The 21,370-nt window shown below is 34.9% G+C and overlaps 1 protein-coding gene and 1 long non-coding RNA gene across 5 annotated transcripts in view; both read right to left on the reverse strand.

Moving 5' to 3' along the window:
- The window catches only part of LOC109504127 (calcitonin receptor-like), a 149,611-nt gene that overhangs the window by 33,607 nt on the left and 94,634 nt on the right, over positions 1-21,370 (reverse strand). The window lies entirely within an intron of this gene.
- On the reverse strand, positions 1,692-11,422 carry LOC105186435 (uncharacterized). The gene is made up of 7 exons (XR_850017.3): positions 11,135-11,422; positions 10,783-11,061; positions 3,493-3,666; positions 2,794-3,048; positions 2,556-2,701; positions 2,402-2,475; positions 1,692-2,309 (listed from the first exon to the last, which is right to left on the reverse strand). It is a non-coding gene; the product is annotated as an uncharacterized LOC105186435 (long non-coding RNA).

The following is a 21,370-nucleotide window of genomic DNA, read 5'->3' on the forward strand; positions in this document are numbered from 1 at the left end:
CTAGGTGGTTTTTAAAAATAAAAGGAGGTTCAGACGATTTATCTATAGGTCCATAATTAAATACAGACATTCGACTATTTAGTTGTTCCAGACAAAAATAATTATATTCTATACAGTGTTTTATTATATGACACATATCATAATGACAGATTCCTTCGGCGAAATCATACATCGAATCTGAAGCAGAATTTAAAGTCACATGAAAATTTTCTAATTGATTAAAAATGCTTCTTTCTTTTATTCCTGTTAACGTTTCGTTCTCTTTAATGACATCTTCTTCGTAATTTTGCGGATTTCGTTGATATGATATATCATCTTAGCATTGAATCTGCATATTTCGTTTTGAATTTTTACAAACTCTACAATAGTGATGAGCATTAAAATTTTCTACGGAACGGAAAATTGAATTAATCCTTAAATTGTCACCAGTACAAAATTCCCTAACAAAGTATATATTTTTTATCTCTCCATAGTTAGTCGTAACCAAAATTCCTTCATTTGCCAAAAAATTCAGTTCATCAATTAAGGGAGCAAATATTTTTCTGTTAAACTAAAAATTCTTCTATTATTACTTTCAAAAATTAATTATAATATTATCAAAAATATATTATCAGAAGAGAATTGACATTCCGAAGGAAGGTAAAGTAACTGTGTGTAAACTACACCAAGTTTACCGGACTTGGGACCAAGCGGATTATTATATTCAAAATCATCGAAAACAACATTAAAAGTAAAATAATTGATCTATAAAGTAATAATTTACGTTTCCACGTATCAGTTTGTACATAGCTACATATCTTATTTGAAGAACTTATTAAGAAATTAAAATTTGAAAGTATATCTTCTAAAGCATGAGGAATTTGGAAAAAAACGCTCCAACATATATCTTAATGAAATAAATTGTCCTGTTTCACTAAGAATTTGCTCAGTTCCAGGTCGAATAATATATGATTTCGGAGGTACATTTTGCTCACAGTTTGTAAAATATTTAATTCTACGATACTCCGTTGTACGTTGTACGTTGACATAAATTCAAAAGAATTTTTATAATCTTTGCAAAATGATTGAGTTTAGTCCATAACTACTTTATTGACATTTGAATTTTGAACCGAACTCAAGATATTTTCAATTTTTTTGAAATAATTATCAAAGAATAATGTTTTAATCTCTTTATATAGATTTTGAACATGACTTCGAGAAAGACCGTATTACATGATAATTTTGCGAAGAAAGAAGCAATTTTATCAAATGTATGTTCTTCAAAATTAATAGTATTATCATTATTTAATGAGTCATGAAAAACAGCTATGTGCAAATCAGAATTATCAATTTCCAAGAAATTATTATCGTTATAGGGGACTACATTACTTACATAATGAACATTATCGTCGTTATTTGATTCTTTGTCCTGATTTATAGTTAATCTTTGTGGTTGTTGCATATTATGATGATAAATTAAATGCTTTTTTAACAATTCAAAAATATTGAATTTTCTATAGCAATTCATTTCCGCACAATTATAGTGTACGATTCTTTTGTGTTTAAATTTGAAATGAATGCGCAAAAGTTGAACATTACGAAGTTCTTTCTTGTATTTAAAACAAATCGGCATTTTGATTAATGAATGTCCTAATTAATATTAAATGTTTATTTTGCATTACTTAAGTTGTGTTCTTAATAATTTTAATAAAACGATGCTTCATAAAGATTATAAACACTATTTTATAACTTAAACCTGGAGAAAGGAAGAACTGAAAAATAATACTCGCAGAAAGAAAAAATGTTCATATTCTTTGATCAAAGTGCTGCACTAAATTTTTTATCGTACTTTGTATGAATACCATAAATACATGTTTGTAGAAAAAAGTTTCGTTGTTCACATTCTTTAGGATATTCAACCTGTAGACTATGAATACATTTGAGCGCTATGTCAATAGCTTTTATAGGAATTTCAACTTTATAATGCTGATTGTCGACAATGACAAAACTGCGCTTTATATATATTTCTAATGAGCCTATTATAACAACCTTGGTTGCAATGTTAGCTTGAAAGAGGACAAATGTCACTAATGAGAACATTCGGGCCGTTCGCGAACTTGTGGAAGATGACCGGCGCTTAACTGTTGTCGAAATCCCATCGGAGGTGGGCATAAGTATTGAGAATGTTCACACAATTCTCTCAGAATATCTTGGATACCATAAGGTGTCAGCGAGGTAGGTCCCACATCTCCTCACTGAGGCAGAGAAATGTCCGGAAAAACTCGAAGAAATGTACTGGACACCTCTTGAACACCTCCTTACAGTCCCTCCTTACAGTCATATAAAATTTTATATATATATAATGAAATATAGAATATTTGTACACATTTATACATTCAATACATTTAATAGAAAAACTTACTTTATCTTCTTTAGGAAATAGTTCAATTATTTTGTCTGCAATAAAACTCGTTCAGAACACGTTCAGAAGTAATTCTATAACATAACAAATATTTTTAATACGGAATAATTTTACACGCGGGATAAATAAATGTAAATTTCAAAGTATTTCGTACCAAGCATCCAAGTTATCTTTTAATTCATAATGCACAATAATATCTGCCAATATATTTCTAATCTTTTCGTCTAATTTTTCTTGAAATGCATATGTAGATAATATGATATTTCCTTTAATTGCATCTTTCAAAATGTATTCTAAACCCTGAAATAAAATAAATATAAAATCGATCTCAAAAAAATTTTTTTTAATATTTTACGTAATTTTGAAATAAAAATAGTTTTTTGCATATTTACGTATGTATTGTCACCAGAATTATTATTTTTTAACGCTTGATCTATACATCTTGACGTCGACGCTCTATTTTTCTTTTCATAATCATTCTGTCGTCCAACGTTATCATTTACCGTTTTCTTTTGCTCCAATATTGTGTCAAATATCTTATTGTGTAATTCTTGGTATCTACTAGATGGTATCTATTAGATTCTGTACAATATATTTTTGCTTTTGTTTGGGTACTTCAGCTACTTCAGCAAATGTTAGTATTTTATCTGTTGAAATTGAATAATCATTTTGTAAAATATAAAAAATACAAGAATAAATTTTAGTAAAAATAGAATAATAATACTTGTCAAAACAATAGTACAATTGTAATGTCATCACTGCCATGGAAAAACCTATGTGCATTGTTTGTAAATTCAAAATATGTATATCATCATATTCAGATTTCAATTCTGCATATAGTGACGCAAATATCTCGAATTTACAAAAAAACGTACGAAGGGTTGGTATTCATTGTTGTCAGTTGTTTCTTATATTCAGGACCATCATAAATTCATTTTCCAATGCTGTATGGATCATTTCATTACTTACAGAATATCTGAAGGGGAACTTCAGATGATCTTTGATACAAGATTCGACTAGGAATATCGGTCATGAGAGATTTTTCCATAGTAAACGGCAATCCAATTGTATAATAATTACTAAACGTTTACCTTTTCACTTTCATGTTGAAAACATATTTCCATATTACAATTTAAATCAGATAAATTGTCTGTTAATAATTCTTCAACTTGTATGTACTGAATTTTTTCAATAACTTTCTCTTTGTTATTCTGATGATTATGAAACACATCTTGTTCATGTGTTTCTTGCAAATTTTCTGTCTGCTGTAATAAAAAGTATGATTTAATATTTACAATTTCATGAGATACATTAAATATAGATTACAATTAATAATATATACAGTTTCTTATAATACTTCAGATTTTTTATTCAAAAATTCCTGCAATTTTTGTTGAAATAAAATTTATGTTCTGATTTTAGGTATTAATTCTTTTATATAATTATCGATCAAATATTGTAAGATATTGGGTGTAATATCATTTCCTACATAATTTTTAACTATATGTTATTACAATCTTAATACATTTTTGCGATTAACTTTTCATTCTTACTAACTATTCCAGATAATTATTTTATTAATAATTTTATTAATATTCATTAATAATGAAAATAATGAAAAAATTTAATGAATAATTGTTAAACCCAAATAGAAACATATGCAGTTTACATGGACACTCGTCCACTTATTCAATATTAAACATTCAATATTTATACATTCTTATTAATTATGAGATAGTATGTAGGAATTAGAAGAAACGTTGCATTTTTAGATATGCAACAAGTAAGTACAAATAAATACAAGGAATAGATCAGTCATAATATCATGAATGTGTATCTGATAAATTATGTTAACAAGTACAGCAAAAAACAATTGATGATTACTTATACATCATAACAATTGTGTAGATATAATTTGGTAAAAATTATAACAATTATATATTACATACAATTAAATAAGCGAATATATTAGAATATTAACAATTTTCATCGATCGACATCTAGTGAATTTCTTTACTTTCTCATAATTCTCATCTTATTGCAAAATATACAATTGATTCCCTAGATAAGAGTTCAATAGAATTCTATTCAATGAAACAATAAGATATATCTTTAGTTATGCTAAACAAATCTAATATAATTGTCCACTAACTGTTCGAAAACTGCATATAACTGCATTTCTACTAGGACATACATACATATACATATTTTATACATACATATTTTTTCAAAGATTTACGTACCATCTGGAGACAAATGTACTTAAAAATATTTGATACAATTTCATAAAAAAGTTCTTTTATTTATCTTCGAACTTCTCAATAATATCTTCAGCGATATTCCATTGTTCAAGTAATTTCCTTATCTCAGACATTTTTAATATTGTTAACGAAAGTAAAGAAGCGTGAAGAAAATTGTGACTATAACATAGCACTATTTAATCGTAATCGTATCGTAGCACGTAAACAAGTATTGTAACTGTAAAGCTGTTGAATTGCGCTCTCTCTCTCTCTTTCTCTAAGTTTTGTTATTCCCACTGCCATATTTGTAATATTAATGTTTTCTTTTACTACTTTCTTTGTCGTTTCACTTTCCTGTTACGTTTTTGGCTTGACCACCTATCACACTCTTCTTCTTCTCCCTGGTTGCGCTCGCGTAACTCTTTCGTCCATCACCTGTTGTCTCTCCGATTCTTCCTTGCATGTTTTTTTTCATCTTTTCTAGTTCAAGTTTGATTTCTTCTAGTTCACTATTTCTCTAATTCTTGCCTTGATTTCTTTTTTACATGCAACTTCATCTTTCATTCCCTTCACTGTCCTCACCAACCAATCAATCTTCATATCAGTCGTGGCCGGTCTACTCGTACTTCCCGTGGCACCTATAGTACCCATCCTCTCTCTTGTGGTTGCTTCTTTCCCTTCCTCTTTTTCTCTCTCAACTTTTATTTCATCATATGGACCCACGCATTTTATAAGCTCTTGGGCATTATTGTATATCCTATGCTTGCTTACGCATCCAGGATGGAAGAATAGTTTCTTGCATTTTTTACACTGCACAGCGGTGTTTTTAATTTTCTTCTTATGCAGAACATTTGTATTCTTCATAATATTGCTATCCAATTTCATCGGACTAGCACTGCACAAAAAGCTTTTTCTACACAGGAATAAAGATGTATAATGAGTTACTTTTAGAAATAAGGAGTAGTGAGAGATTACAGTATTATAAAAGGAAACTCAAAGATGGCAAATACTGGCATTCATTTCACTCATTTAACCTCATTTCTTTTCTGTCGTGCACATACTTGCGTCTTGACGCGATTGCCAAAACAATTGACTCTAACTGCGCGCGAACATCATCCAGAAATCTTCGTTGCACGCCGCGTATGGGACATGTGACATATGACGTTCATTTGGCTATCACGTGTTGAATATCGTGTCGCTCGTCGCGCTAGCTGTGAGAGCTATAATTGTAGTAAAAGTAACAAATGACGCTAGTTACAAACCGCATGTAGCGTAGTAAAAGTAACTTGTTACAGTAACTACAAAGATACTTTTCAACAAAAGTGGGCTTACTCTATGAATAAATTAACGATTGTTTTCGTACACATCTTCTTTCCTGCAGTAGCAAATCTGCTTATTTACAACGTTTAATATTTTTAGCAAACTATAGATTTGTTCAACCAACCAAACCATTTTTTTCCGTGTTAACTGTTATTTTAGATCTCTTGTGAAGCATACTTCTCTCTTGCTATTTTTCTTTTTCCTTTCCGGCAAGTTTTCGCCGGCAGATACAACGTCAACTCGACGACTTTTTGCGCCGCGTCAGGCGTATCATTTCCTCATCCTTCTTTATTATTTCGGTTATTTACTCGCGTGTATCCCAAAGGACGAACAGTAAAGAGACGAACAAAGAATCGTACATTCAAATTCTACACGCTCGACGTGTTCGGGCAACCTTTCTCGCAGTCCACCTCATACGGTTTTCCATAATCCTATGAAACATGACTGGACGTGCTACTTTACTTTGTCGAAACGCAATATTTCGTATGCTACGTGTCCTTCGTGTAATCGACGTCTGTCTTGTACATTCAGCATCTCCATGTTCGTTATTTTCACTCATCAGATTATTCGACCGAAACAGAGTATCTCACGCGGTGCGAATGACAGCGCATGGGCGCGTGTTCGCCGGCAGAATAATTAAACAGCCATTAAAGCGAGAACAATTCGAGAAGAGCATAACATTATTGTAGGGTTCTAAAGACTGTCAGGATTGTGTCAGGATGGTGTCAGAATGCCGATATGAACAATTCGTGTAATAATTAAAGCAAGAACACGTATATATAGGGTGTTTTAGACCCGGGTCACCCGATTTTTTCGTAAACGCGACATTTTAGAGAAAAATGTTTCCAACAAAAGTTGTAGGGCTTTAAAGGATCTACTTACTGACGCTATAAATTTGACTTTGGAAAGCCCAGTCAAGATCAACATAAAAATCTTAAATGGAAACTCCAATTTTTTATTACATCGTCTTTTTCCACCAATTAATTTGAACAACTTTTGTCTGAAACATTTTTTTATTTGCCTAGTATTTTTTGAGATATTTAAGGATAACTTGGTAACTTTCTCAATATTTAACTTACGATATCTCGCTAAATGTTTATTGAAAAAAAAAATGGTACTAGACTTTTCTTCTCTACTTAATCTCAAGAATATATTGTTATAATAACGTCCTGCCTTTTGTTAATTAGATGATTTTGAAATTTCGAAAGGTCGATAAGTTAACAAAAAATAAAGCATTATTGTACCAATATATTCTTGAAACTAAATAGAGTAAGAAAGTCCTATACTATTTTTTCTTCCAACAAACAGCGAGATATTGTAAGTTAAATATTGAAAAAGTTATTACCAAATTATCCTTAAATATTTAAACACATATTAGGCAAATAAAAAAATGTTTTAGACAAAAGTTGTTGAAATTAATTGGTAGAAAAAGATGATGTAATAAAAAGTTGGGATTTCTATTTAAGAAAATTGATGATCAGTGAATATCTCGAAAGTGGCGTCATTTGTAAACAAAATGCTATCGCTGTCTTATGTCCCCCTTCAAACTAAGCAACTTTTGTTCAAAACAATTTTTTTCTTAAATGCTTTCTTAAAGAAATATTGTAGTGGAAACTTTAAAATGGGACACCATGTATATTTAAAAAATAATTCAAGATCTATGCGATGATCGTATACGTTACAAATTATGATCACCGATCGATATCTTTATCTTTTCCTTTTACAGTATCGTACAAGCTATCTCATTCCTTTCTTCTATCCTTCCGTCTTTCTCTCTATCCTTGTTTCTCAACTTCCTTCCTTCTTGCCTCTTTCTTTCTCTCTCTGAATGCTCCTTCTCTATGCTGTTTCTCTTTATCTGTCTCGCTCCTTTGTCTGTCTCTCTCTGTTTCGTCTGTCTGTCTCTCTATCTATCTCGCTATTTTCTATCTCACCGTTCTCTATCTATCTCTATCTGTATCTCTCTGTATCTCTCTGTATCTCTGTCTATGCTCTCTATCTCTGCTGTATGTCTATCTCGCGCGCACCTTAAAAACGATGCCCCTCTTTTCTCTAACTGTTCCTCTCTCTACTCTATTACAACATCTCTCTATTACAACATAATTCTATTATCTCTATTATATCTCTAATATATCTCTATTACAACATAATTCTATTACATATCTCTTCCTAATACATCTGTTCTCCTGATATACATCTCTCTTTCTATCTAACCGAAATTACAATTTCTTACATTATAAAATTGCGAGCACGGCGAACAACGTAAATTCTCCGTGTCGCACGTACAGGGTGTAACAGCAACATACAGGTCAGTATGACAGGTTGCTTGCCTCTATTCGCATGATAATGCAGAGGTTTCCGAAAAAAGTCACTTGTTGACTTTGTTGATAATGTTTGCAGCGTCCCCAGTTATGACAAATGCAATTAACTTTGCACCGTGTTCGTTATGACAGTTTATCGACCATTTACCGACAGGAGTCGAGCTTCATTGAATTAGAAAAAATGTTTGGAAAATGAAACTGAGAAATAAATATTACGGAAATAAATATTACGGAATAAAGCAGAATAAGTAAGAGTGATATTTAAAGAGATAAATAATACAACATATTTCCTGGTTTCGCAATTTCTTAATTGTTTTCTCACGTTGGGAAGTTCGATAGAAATTGGAGATTAGAAAGAACGATACAGAAATATTTAAAAGTCTTATATATTGTATTTCGTCCATGTTTCTACAAAAATTCGCTTCTGCAAAGATATGAATAGATTACAAACGCAATATACATTTTGGTTGCAATTTAATCGACCGCAACTATCAAGCTGCAAAAAATTTCGAAAAACAGGCCCTATTTTTGATAAAAGATACAAGATTATAATGGACCGAAAATATGTCGCTTGATAGTTGCGGTCGATTAAATTGCAACCAATATTTATACTGCGTTTCTAATCCATTCATACTTTTGCAGAAGCGATCTTTCGTAGAAACATAGATGAAATACAGTAATGTAAGACCTTTAAATATTTTTGTATCGTCCTTTCTAATCTTCAATTCCTATCGAACTTTTCAACGTGAGAAAACAATTAAGAAATTATGCAAAATCAGGAAATATGTTGTATTATTTATCTCTTTAAATATCACTCTTACTTATTCTGCTTTATTCTATAATATTTATTTCTCAGTTTCACTTTTTAAACATTTTTTCTAATTCAATGAGGCTCGACTCCTGTCGGTAAACTGTCATAACAAACACGGTGTAAAGTTAGTTGCATTTGTCATAACTAGGAACACTGCAAATATCATGATCAATAAAGTCAACGAGCAACTTTTTCGGCAACCTCTACATTATTATCCAAATAGGGGTAAGCAACCCGTCATACTGACCTGTATGTTGCTGTTTCATCCTGTACACGGAAGTGAAAGAAAGGGAGAAAGGGGGGGAGAGAGAGAGAGAGAGAGGGGGGGAGAGGGAGAGCGAGGCGGAAGTGTCTTCGAAGCGAAGAATGTATTACACCGTTTTTTGGCGTTGCAAATAACACGGGAGTGCGAAATAATGTCCCTGCCTGTGCAAATGCGACACGGGACAAATAAATAATGAGACGTAACTCGAGCAGCAGAATGTTAAAATATACGATCTTGGTATTTTTTATCCGGTATTTTTATCCGGTATGTGCAGGAAATTCAGCCGATTTCATGCCGCGCACGCGTGTGGGGACGCAGCGTATCCTCGATAATGACGCCGCTCAAGGTATTCCGCCTTCGAGGAAAATCAATTTTCCGCGGAATATGCACATGCGCATATATTTCCAACTACGTGACCGCACGCCGTGTGCGAGCAATTTAACCCCATTAAAGCTCACTGGTAATTTCAGTTGCTTCAATTATTTGCGCGTTAGGTCACGTTCACGTTGCAATAACTACACTTCTGTCTCCCTTTTGCGTCCTCCTTCACCGGCCGTTGAAATATTCTGAAAATCGACGAAAGCGACTTTGCGAATGACGCTCGATCAGTCACATGGCGCAATTTTACCGGAAAGATCGCGGAAACCAGGTTGGGCGAGAATTGTATTATTTGAGCTTTTCGGCTTCGTCTCATCTCGTTGCTCGAGTGCAATACGGTGTTCACGTTTCGTCTAGACGAAACCTCGCCTCGCGCTAATTGCTCGTTAGGACGCGCGGTAAATATCGCACGGTCCCCTTTCCCAGTCGCCGCGTTACATATACGATTAGTATGCTAATGTTTGTCAACGATGGTATCGATAACAGTCTCAAACATGTGTAAAAATTATACACTCTCTGTAATCGATTAAATGGCAGTTTGTGGTCAAAATCCGATTGACTTCGATCCAGAACAATCAGATCGTGAGAGAAGAAAGAAGAGGAAGAGAAAGTCTTTAAAAAGACGAATTATCGGTGTAAAGTTTCGCTATTGACGGACATAGGCAGACGACTAATTCCGTCACTAAACTTCAATTAGCACCTGTAGTGTCAGAGTTACAGTTATCAGTGACAGGTTTCGCGGTTATCAATCAAGTGGAAATTCCCTCCTATCAAATAGAACCATTTCGATAGCTATCGCGTGGAAGGAATTCAGTTCGATAAAACGGAAAAAAAATACGTCATTGCGTGCATGGTTATTTGCTGAGAGAGAAAGAGAGAGAGAGAGAGAGAGAGAGAGAGAAAGAGAACGAGAGAGCGAGAGCGAGAGAGAACGAGAGAGCGAGAGCGAGAGAGAGCGAGAGAGCGAGAGCGAGAAAAAATCAGAGGAGGAGATAGAGCGAGAGAAAGGGTCGATTGATCGCAAGTCGGAAGACTCGTCCACAAACCCGGCGGATGTTCGCTGAACGTAAGGTATCGATGTCCGTCCTTAATTCATCCATCACTCTTCATTGCATCTCCCTTTCTCCAACAGCCGCCGCCATTACATCACATTTATCTTCTCCCCCATTTCTCGTTGACTCATTCAGCTTTAAAAGATATATATGTATATGTGTATATACATCCTGTATCCCAAAAATAACCGGAATGGTTCTATTTCGACAAAATTAGTGGCACCTTCTGTTAGAGGGAGATTGAGTTAAGAAGTGTCAAGCTTCCTTAATAACCTGTAAAAATTTCATGACATTTAATTAACTAGAAGCCAAGATACGACGCATTTAAGTGACAGTAGTTTGATACCTCGGTCGAAGTTGGTGATTGTTGCACCTTCTCATCGTTTGTCAATTGTCACTGACTTTTTGACCAAAAATCAAATTTTATTGCTTCAACATTCCCCGTGTTCACCCGATTTAGCATCCTGTGACTATTTTCTATTCTCTAATCTGCATTTGGTGATAAAAGGAAACCGTTTTGCATCAATTGAAGACATTCAACGGTCAACGGAGAGCAATCTCAACATCATTCCAATCAGCAACATAAAAAAGTCATTTGATGCACTTCTTGAACGTGCAAATCGTTGTATTTCTGCTGAGGGAGAATATTTCGAATAAATAAAATGATTTTTCTAAAAATTTCTTAACTATTTTTGTTTTTTTAAAGCTATTTCGATTATTTTTTGGACTATGCGCTCGTTAAGAGAGAACGTTTGACGTTTAATTTGCGAATAAAAACGAGCTTGCATGCAGCTTTCGCGGAGGAGGGTGCCGCTGGGGCCGACTCAGTTAATCGAAAAACGAGAGGCAAGATGCGGGGAGGGGGGAAAAAATGAACGAACGATACGCACACAGCGTGGACGATACGGGCGCGATGTTTTCAGCGATGATTTCGGTATCGAGGGCGAAAGGGGAGGAGAAGAGAGCGGCTGTAAGCAAGGTTGTGTACGTGCATATCAGGGTAATAAAAAGATAATGAAACGCTATTAGCGGCGTTATGTATTTCCGGAAATGTGGTATCACCCGCAATATCGTTTAAATGATATCACTTTTGAGGGGGAGGGAGGGGAGAGGCGAGCGGCAGAATATGCTATTTCGCATTGCTAATCGATATATCTCGGCCCAAGCTTCAACAACCATTTATTATTCTGAGTGCGCCACGGTCAGTTTAATTAACGAGATCAACAGTAATGAAGAAGTGAATGAAATATGTTCGGTTCCGCGATAGCACGGATCAATTTTGCCAGACAGCGGAACCCGACGGAGAGCACGCGCACCTGATTCCATCAAACTATCCTTAAGGATCTTTCTTTACTGGTGAAATAACGTGAAAAAAATATGCTTTTTTAATCTCGGGATTCGTCCTACCATTCCCCCTCCCCAACCCCTTCTTCTTCTTTCTCTACTGTTTGCTTCTGGTAAGAATATCCTTTAGCAACTATTACATAATTCACACGATGTACCTCGTCGTCGCGCGCACGGCATTACTTTTAGATGATTTTATTATTCTCGGAATTCTCGGCTATTCTCAGAACAATCACAGCTGCACTTAAATAAGCAAGAAACACAGCTCTAATACAATTTCCGGCTGAAGGGACAACGCAAAGAACGAGACGGTAAAGCTATATTCGCTTTGAAAAAATTAACTACACGTTTCGGGCGGCCTGTAAAACTGCAGCAAAATTGAGAAAATGCAAATGGCTTCATACATATTTCATGTTGCATCACAGTTGCATCATGTTGCGTTGCGGATAATACTTATACACTCGACGTATCGAGAGAGAGACAGTGTCATTTTTTTCCCGCAGATATCGTCTGCTTGTAGAATTGTAGAAATGATCCGGGATCAGTCGTTCAGCCTTCTTATTTATTATATTTATATTGTCTTTCTATCGAGAACTCAGTTTCTATCGATCGACCACGACGTCGCGCGACTTCCTGCTTTCCTCACTAACAATTTTTGAAAACAGTAGATTGAAGATGACGGACGTCAGTGCTGGTCCCTTTGACCTTAAATTCTAACAGCACCTTTCTCTAAAATGTTAACGATAAACATATTATCAATCTAGTTATTAAATAATTAGATGCGCGTCGGATATAATCTTTTCGGTTCATCAACTTTCCCGTAACAAACTTCTTCTCCTGGAATTCTACGTTAATCATTAATCTCACATATCAAGGATACTTTAGGATTCTTGATAGGAGATTGCGTATACTTTAATTTGCCTACCGTATGTTTTATTTTTATATCATTCAATAAGAAAACTTGTTCATGACATAGATAATACTCAATTATTATTATTCAGAAAAAAACCGTACAATCGATTCGCGTGTATTAAAAGCGTAAAAACTAAAGCTAGATAAAAGTCAAACGATACGACAGAATTGATGAAATTACCGAATAACAGCTGATCGATAATGTATCCAAGGGCAAATTATGTGAAATTCTGATTAATTCAGCTATCTGACTTGCGAAGAATATATAATATCATCCCCTTTTTAAAAACTTATATTTAAAATTACTGCCACTTACGTTTTTATCTGTTTTATGTTCTGTCTTGCTAATGTACAAAGAGGATTACTGATTTATTTGTTACCGTTGTGAGGCAGATTACATAAACCGCGAATCGCTGTTGGTAATTTTGCGGATGATTATCAATTAGCTTAATTAGAATTTGTCGAAAGCCGCTCTAATAAATAATATATTCTATTGAGTTATATACCGTAAAACAAAAAGTTCGAAAACCCATCAATGAGGAATTGAAAAGTAAAACATCGAAAAAAATCAGTATTTATTATTATTAAACAGAAAGGAGGTTAATTATAAAGTCGCCAAGTGTTTGGAGCGTTGCTTCTTCTTTCGAGTAAGATATAAATTAAAATAATGTTAATTCCTCCGCGAATATATTTTTTTTTAAATAAAATATCATGTTCTAATGATTAATTAATTTTTTCCACTTGGGGCGCTACATGAGTTTCGCTAATTTTATTAGTAATTATTCCATTAAATATAATATTATCCCGTCCAAATACATTCTGTGTATACTTCTTCCCCATCACATCTCGTTTTATTCTTCTAAGAAGATTCTTCTTAGTCCTTTCTCTTCCCTCCCGATTTTATTAGGAGTAAGTAGAAATTTTCATTTGGAATAAGCTAAGCAGTCCTGTGATCTCGAGCCGCACAGCTAGTGATTAGTTTCTCATGAGCGAAACGTTTAAAGGGTTTTATAGGCAAGCAAGAGTTGTCCAATCATAGAATATTTTTTTCCCTAAAAAGCCGCTCGAATCGCAATTAGGCAGGCATTTGTACACAGTCAAAAAAGGATCATTTTTGTATATTGCGTCGAAATGATTGAATCGGAAGAAAAGCCCGTCGAGAGTCGTTCATCTGCAAGTTGCAAGCGCAATGATGCACACATACATGTATTGGTGAAACTTTATTAATACCAGCAGAGTGTCCGCAGAAATTCGATATCTATTTTTCCGATATGTGTATCGTCGACGAGGCGATGGCTGCGCCTGCGAAGAATCAATAGGTCTACGATGCGATACGAAGCTCGTGAATGTATTATTTCGCTACGTCTCACCCAAAAAAAAGTTGTTCCAGAACAAGCGGAAGCATTTAAATTTTAGGGGATTTTATTCTTATATATGGCCTCAAAAGGATTCCTCTAAAATTAAGAGGAAAATATTATAAACACATTATTCTTAAAATTAGGAGGATTATACGTTACGTATAATGCAATACGTATGTATAATGCAAATCTTATTGATTTTCATATAAATTTTCTCTTATATGTTATTTAATCTTTTTTAAGAGGATTATTATTTTTTTAAGAAGATTGTTTTATATTTTTACTGTACTTTATTCTTGCTGGTTACACTAGTTAATTTGAAAAAATCGTTATAATGTATAGCAAAGAATAATATATACATAGATATACTTCTGGCTCCTCTATTCTACAATAAGTAGGCACAAATTAAATAAGATCATCATGACAAATAAATTTCCAATCAGTTTGGTTATGGACTTCATAGCTACAAAGATGTCCATCATAACCAATTGTATGAAACACGGTTAAAAGAAAGAATATATTATTCAACTTCTTGCAATAGATTATAAACTGTATTTGGCTAAATATAGATAAATTATCTTCGTTATATGTTACAGCAACACACATACCTTTTCTGAAAAACGTTCCAAATATTCTGACCCATGAGCATTATTTTTCGTTCATGTCTGGAGATAGAGCATAACTGAACAAAAGAAGTCGACATTCAAATCAATATTCCTCTTCATACAAGAGGAAAATTAATTGATATAAGAAGAAATCTTCTTGAAATAAGAGAAAAACAGAATAACATCTAGTAAATTTTAGATAAATGGTTCACTTTAATCGCTTTATCGAAAGAGGAATCCTTTTTCTGCAAAAGGCTTCACTTAGAATATGAGACTATGGGAGAAACCACTTTACAAATAGAATACTTTTCTTTGGGTGCTGTTTTCGGATAAGGTGAGGTCCAATCCGCGGATATGACAATAATAGTCAGAGTAATCAGTTATTCTGGCAAAATTAATGAATTGGCTTCGCAAACTTAAATTAGCTCCAGATACGTGAGAGAATTTGCATTCTGCGGAATAACAGAGCTAATATTTCCAAAATTAAGTTTGTTTTACGTATGAACAGATTGATCGCCTAAAAAAAGTTCTATTTATAAAGTGATTTTTCCCATAGTCTCATATTCTAAGCGAAGCCTTTTACAGAAAGAGGATTCTTCTTTTCACAAAGCGACTAAAGTGAACCATTCATCTAAAATTTATTATTTAAATACATATATTCGAATAAACTCGTCTCTCTATAAAAGATGTCTCTCTCCTATTCACAAAGAAATTATTATAATCATTACGTTTCGAACGTAACGTCGGAACGTAACAACTGGTGGCAGCGGTAGGATATTATTTATCCCTAAGAAGCAATTGAGAATAATAGTGAAACACGTGAAGAGAATACGAAGACATCGGAATTAAGTTATCGAGAAGAAGAGAAATCACTCTTAGAGCGGACCGAGTAGCAACAAGTTCAGCTGAAGAAAGCTTGGTATCAAGCAAACTTCGCTAATTATCTAAAATAGCGAAGCAGAAGAATCAAGATCAGCTGCAACGTTCTCGCACTCGACGAATTTGGAAGAAATCGAAATTGCAACTGCTGAGATCCTGTCCATCGACCGATCAACCTCCGACGAGTGACTTGTGGTCCACTCCGGAGAAAAAGGCGTAAGGACATTAGAATACTTCCTGAGAGAACATAGCAGTCAACGTTCGAGCAGCTAATAGGATTGGACAACGAGATTTCGTGGAAAGCTAACACGTTAAAAGGCTACTCAACGACGATGATGCCGACAACGGCATCATCAACGACAAAACTTCAACAATTCTGCGCCATACGGTTCATAGTATTAATGTAAGTCAATGAATTTTACGAATTTTCGAAAAGTTGAATCGCATTACGCTACAGATAGTTCCGGAGATAATTGTAAGACCGATAGTTGTACTGATATTCATTCGGATTGCGTAAAATTAAAAATGAACCCGACAACTGTGCAAGATTTAGGAGTACAAGTAGGAGCAGGTCATTTGGGCACAGATCAAAGTCGAAGATCCTCGGTCCCGACCAATAATAGTTATTTTTCTGTTCGCTAGGGTTTGTCGCTCATATCTATTTTTGATGGGAAAAATATTCCGGTGCATATATTCATTTCCGATTGCAGAGGAGCCATCAATCTAGTAAACCCAGATGACAGATTTTTTTTTAGAGCCATCTTACAAACTAAATTAACTGAAGATGCAGCCTTGTTAAGATCTATTCATTCTTTTAATAACTTAGAAACATTGTGCCTCACATTAGAAAGAGAATTTAACAAACATAAAAGTTTCGAGCAAAGAACTAGAAGTAAATAATTTGCGGCAATTTAAAGGCTAACCCATAGAAGAATACGTTAATAGAACTAAAAAGCTTAACATAGACTTAATACTTGCGATTTATAATTATCCTGATCCGATGGCACGACCCGGATTGAAAATTTTTGCCACAAATAAAATAGATCATTTCTTGGGTGGTTTAGATAGAAGAATAGGACAACATTTATTAGCACAAAAATTTGATCCCCTTGACGATGCTATCGATAGTACCATTAGATTCATAACTAAATCACAATATCACGCGGAAAGATATCAAATTACTCAGTCATGTTATTCTCAGCAACCAATTTGCAATTATTGTAGAAAACCAGAGCATATTGAAAATGAGTGTAAGGCAAAAACTTATCGCGTTCATAACAACTCTAACCAACCTACATATCGAAATCCGAATTCTTTACAAAATCCTAATCATACATATTGTGATAGACGCAAATTCAGTCTACCACAGAATTATAATGGTCCAGGCCCAAACAATTTTTCCGCTAATAATCGCTACCGCGAGAATAATAATTATAACGGACAAAGTAATCAACATAACGTAAATAATTATCAATATATTCCACCGAACAATAATAATGGAAACTCATCTTTAAACTATCATGGCCAAACAAGAAGCGCGCTTCGCCCAGGCCCACAATTAAGTCGCGCGAATCCGGTCGAAATGACGGAATCAGAGCCCGCTCATACACCATCCGAACAACATCAAGAAATTTTATCCGTATCCCCTTCGATGAACTTAAAAACTCAACCGACAGATTTCTCTTACACAGGCGCGGACATGAATATCATTAAAGCGAACGCCCTAAAACCGAGAACATTGCTTTATCACGATAATAAAGTTGAAATATAAGGGATAACCGAAGAAAAGCAGGTAACCTTAGGAATGGTATATTTGCACTCAGGTATCGACGTTCACGAATTCCATGTCGTTCCTAGTAAATTTCCTTTGAAAGAGCAGGGAATAATAGGCTCAACTATTTTGCGAGAGGAAAACGCGAAAATCGATTTCGAAGAACATTCGGTAACAATCAGGAATAACGTAACGTATCAATTGAAATATAGTAACTCGGTAACATTGCTCGGTCGAAGTATTTGTCCCGTCGCGATTCAAACTAATCAATATAATATAGATAGTGCGCTTTTGCCTCATCGAGAAATACAGTAAGGTGTTTTCTTCATAGAAAGTATAATAAGCATAGATCGCGGTCAAGTATACGCGTACATAACGAACACTAATGAGGAAGAAATACATGTAGAGATTCCTAGAATCAATGTAGAGCCAGTGGAATTTACCACGAGTCCGAGGGACAGCTCCACATATCAAATAGATTCAGTAATCTCGACTAACTTATCGGATAGATTAAAATTGTTAAAAGGAAACTTGCGTTTAAATCATCTGAATGAGGAAGAAAAACGGTCAATTCTACCTTTAGTAGAAGATTATAATGATATATTTTATTTACCGGGAGACAAATTAGAGGGAACAGATAGAATTAAACATTCGATAGCAACAACAGACAATGTTCCTATTTACGTAAAACAATATAGATATCCCCCCATACATAGGAAAGAAATAAAAACCCAAGTCGACAAATTATTGGAACAAGGTATTATACAGGCATCTATAGATCGCCTTATAACTCGCCTCTATGGATAGTTCCAAAGAAACCTAATACCGATGGTAATAAACGATGGAGATTAGTAATCGACTTCCGTAAATTAAATGAAAAAACTATCGGTGACGCGTATCCCTTATCAAATATTTTAGACATTTTAGATCAATTAGGCAAAGCCAGATATTTTTCGTGTTTTGATCTGGCTTCGAGATTTCATCAGATCCCAATAGATCCTCAAGACTCTGCAAAAACCGCATTTAGTACACCAAACGGCCATTACGAATATAAAAGATGCCTTTCAGATTAAAGAATGCGCCTGCTACATTCCAGCGCTCAATGGATAATGTTTTAATCGGACTACAAGGAAACGTATGTTTTGTTTATTTAGATGATATCGTTATTTACGCGCAAATCTTAGAAGAGCATAAAATAAAACTAAATCAGTTATTTGAAAGACTTAGAGAAGCCGGTCTCAGGTTACAGCCAGATAAATGCGAATTTTTCAAAAAGGAACTAATATATTTAGGTCACATTATATCCGAGAAAGAAGTTATGCCAAACCCGGAAAAGATCAAAGCTGTGAAGCAATATCCTATTCCCAAGAATTATAAAGACAGTTTTTGGGACTGGTAGGGTATTATCGACGATTCATTCAAAATTTCAGTGACCTTACTCAGCCATTTACTTCATTTTTTAGAAAAAGCGCGTTATTTAAATGGGAAAATCGACAACAAATAAATTTTGAAAAACTTAAAAATATATTATCAAGCGAACCTATATTACAGTATCCTGATTTTGACAAAGAATTTTCATTAACGACAGACGCTAGCGACGAAGGAATAGATGCAATTTTATCACAAGGGAAAGTAGGTAGTGACCTTCCCGTTGCTTATGCTTCTAGAACTATAATATAGCAGAATGCAATTATGATACAACAGAGAAAGAACTGCTAGCTATTGTTGGTCAGTAAAACATTTTCGACCATATTTATATGGTAAATCATTTAAAATAATCACTGATCATAAACCGTTAACATGGCTTTTTAATGTCAAAGACCCATCATCACGTTTAATGCGCTGGAGATTGAAATTAGAGAAATATAGCTATGAAGTAATATATAAAGAAGGAAAACAAAATACTAATGCAGACGCACTTTCTAGAGTCTCACAGGTAGCTGTCATACAAGCAGAGGCTTCTGGCAGCAAGGATATGACCCCCAATTATAGTCTATTTTTACAGCACGCTTTAAACGAAGCTTTGTGGAAAACAGACAATATAATTCCCCAGACCTCGGGTAGCATTAAAGGATTATTAGTGAAAGAAGAATATTCATCTCCTAGAATCAAAATTACTTTATCAACAAGCAATTTCACATCGTTTAAAATCGTTGGGAATGATCCAAAAACAAGGAAATTGGGTTCCATATGAACTGAAGCCGAGAGACGTTGAACGCCGATTTTGCACGTGTGAAATGCTGCTTGCCAGACATAAAAGAAAGGGTTTTTTGCATCGTATAGTCACTAGTGATGAAAAATGGATCCACTACGATAACCCAAAGAAGAGAAAATCATGGGGACCACCTGGCCATGCTTCAACATCGACAGCCAAACCGAATATTCATGGAAAAAACTCATGCTGTGTATTTGGTGGGATCAGCTTGGTGTCGTGTATTATAAGTTGCTCAAACCGAGCGAAACCATTACTGGAGCTCTTCACCGAACACAATTAATGAGATTGAGCCGAGCACTCAAGGAAAAACGCGCCCATTACTACTCTAGACACGACAAAATTATTCTCCTACATGACAACGCTCGGCCACATGTTGCAAAATCGGTCAAAACCTATTTGGAAACACTTAATTGGGAAGTCCTACCCCACCCGCCGTATTCACCAGACGTTGCCCCTTCCGATTATCACTTGTTCCGGTCGATGGCACATGGCCTGTCTAAGCAGCGCTTTACATCATATGAAGATACTAAAAATTGGGTCGATTCGTGGATAGCCTCAAAAGATAAAGAGTTCTTCCGATGTGGTATCCGAATGCTGCCAGAAAGATGGGAAAAAGTAGTGGCTAGTGATGGACAATACTTTGAATAAAACGTAATGTACCGTCCTTTCACAATAAATTCCTAATTTTTGATAGAAAACGGCGGAAACTTATTTGTACTCCTAATAGTTTCCCTCTAAATTTCTCACGAAACCGTTCGTCAATCTCCAGTTGTCTTCCTTCCCGTAAGGAACACTTCCCGTTCCTCTCGTAGCATATTCCTCTCGTAGCGTATACTTAAATACATATATTCGAATAAACTCGTCTCTCTATAAAAGGTGTCTCTCCCCTATTCACGAAGAAATTATTATAATCATTACGTTTCGAACGTAACGTCGGAACGTATCAGTTATCGCTCAGTCCCTACGCACACAGCTTGCCACGGAGCGTTTATAGGCCGCGATGGGCGTGGAAAATGCCAAACTTTACGCGGTTATTACTAAAAAACTATTACGATTTTCACATTATGGTAGAGAACTTTTTGTTCCTCTCACTTAGCTCTATGTCCCTACGGAGCCCGTGTCCCAAAGTTCTGAGACACCTGTATAAGAATAAAATTTTCTAAAATTTAGATAATTTCACTTGTTCTGAAATTATCTTTTTGGATGATGATTGTTTGTATACGTAATTTGTTTGCTGCACGAGTACATCTGCCTGTGTAAGAGCAAAATAAATATGACGGAAGGTAACAGACTAAATTAGACTACAGTAATTGAGTCTAAACAACATTCTGCCAACTAAATTACTCCTAACACGCCTCACTTCGGTATATCCTCTCTCTCTCTCTCTCCCTCTCTCTCCTCCCTCTCCCCATCTCCCTCTCTCCCCCTCCCCCTCTATCCCTCTCCCTCCCCTTCCCTCCCTCTCCCCCTCCCCTCCCTCTCCCCCTCCCCTCCCTTT

This window comes from Harpegnathos saltator, unplaced genomic scaffold (assembly GCF_003227715.2).
Source record: "Harpegnathos saltator strain DR-91 unplaced genomic scaffold, Hsal_v8.6 scaffold17, whole genome shotgun sequence".
NCBI classification, from domain to species: Eukaryota; Metazoa; Arthropoda; class Insecta; order Hymenoptera; family Formicidae; genus Harpegnathos; species Harpegnathos saltator.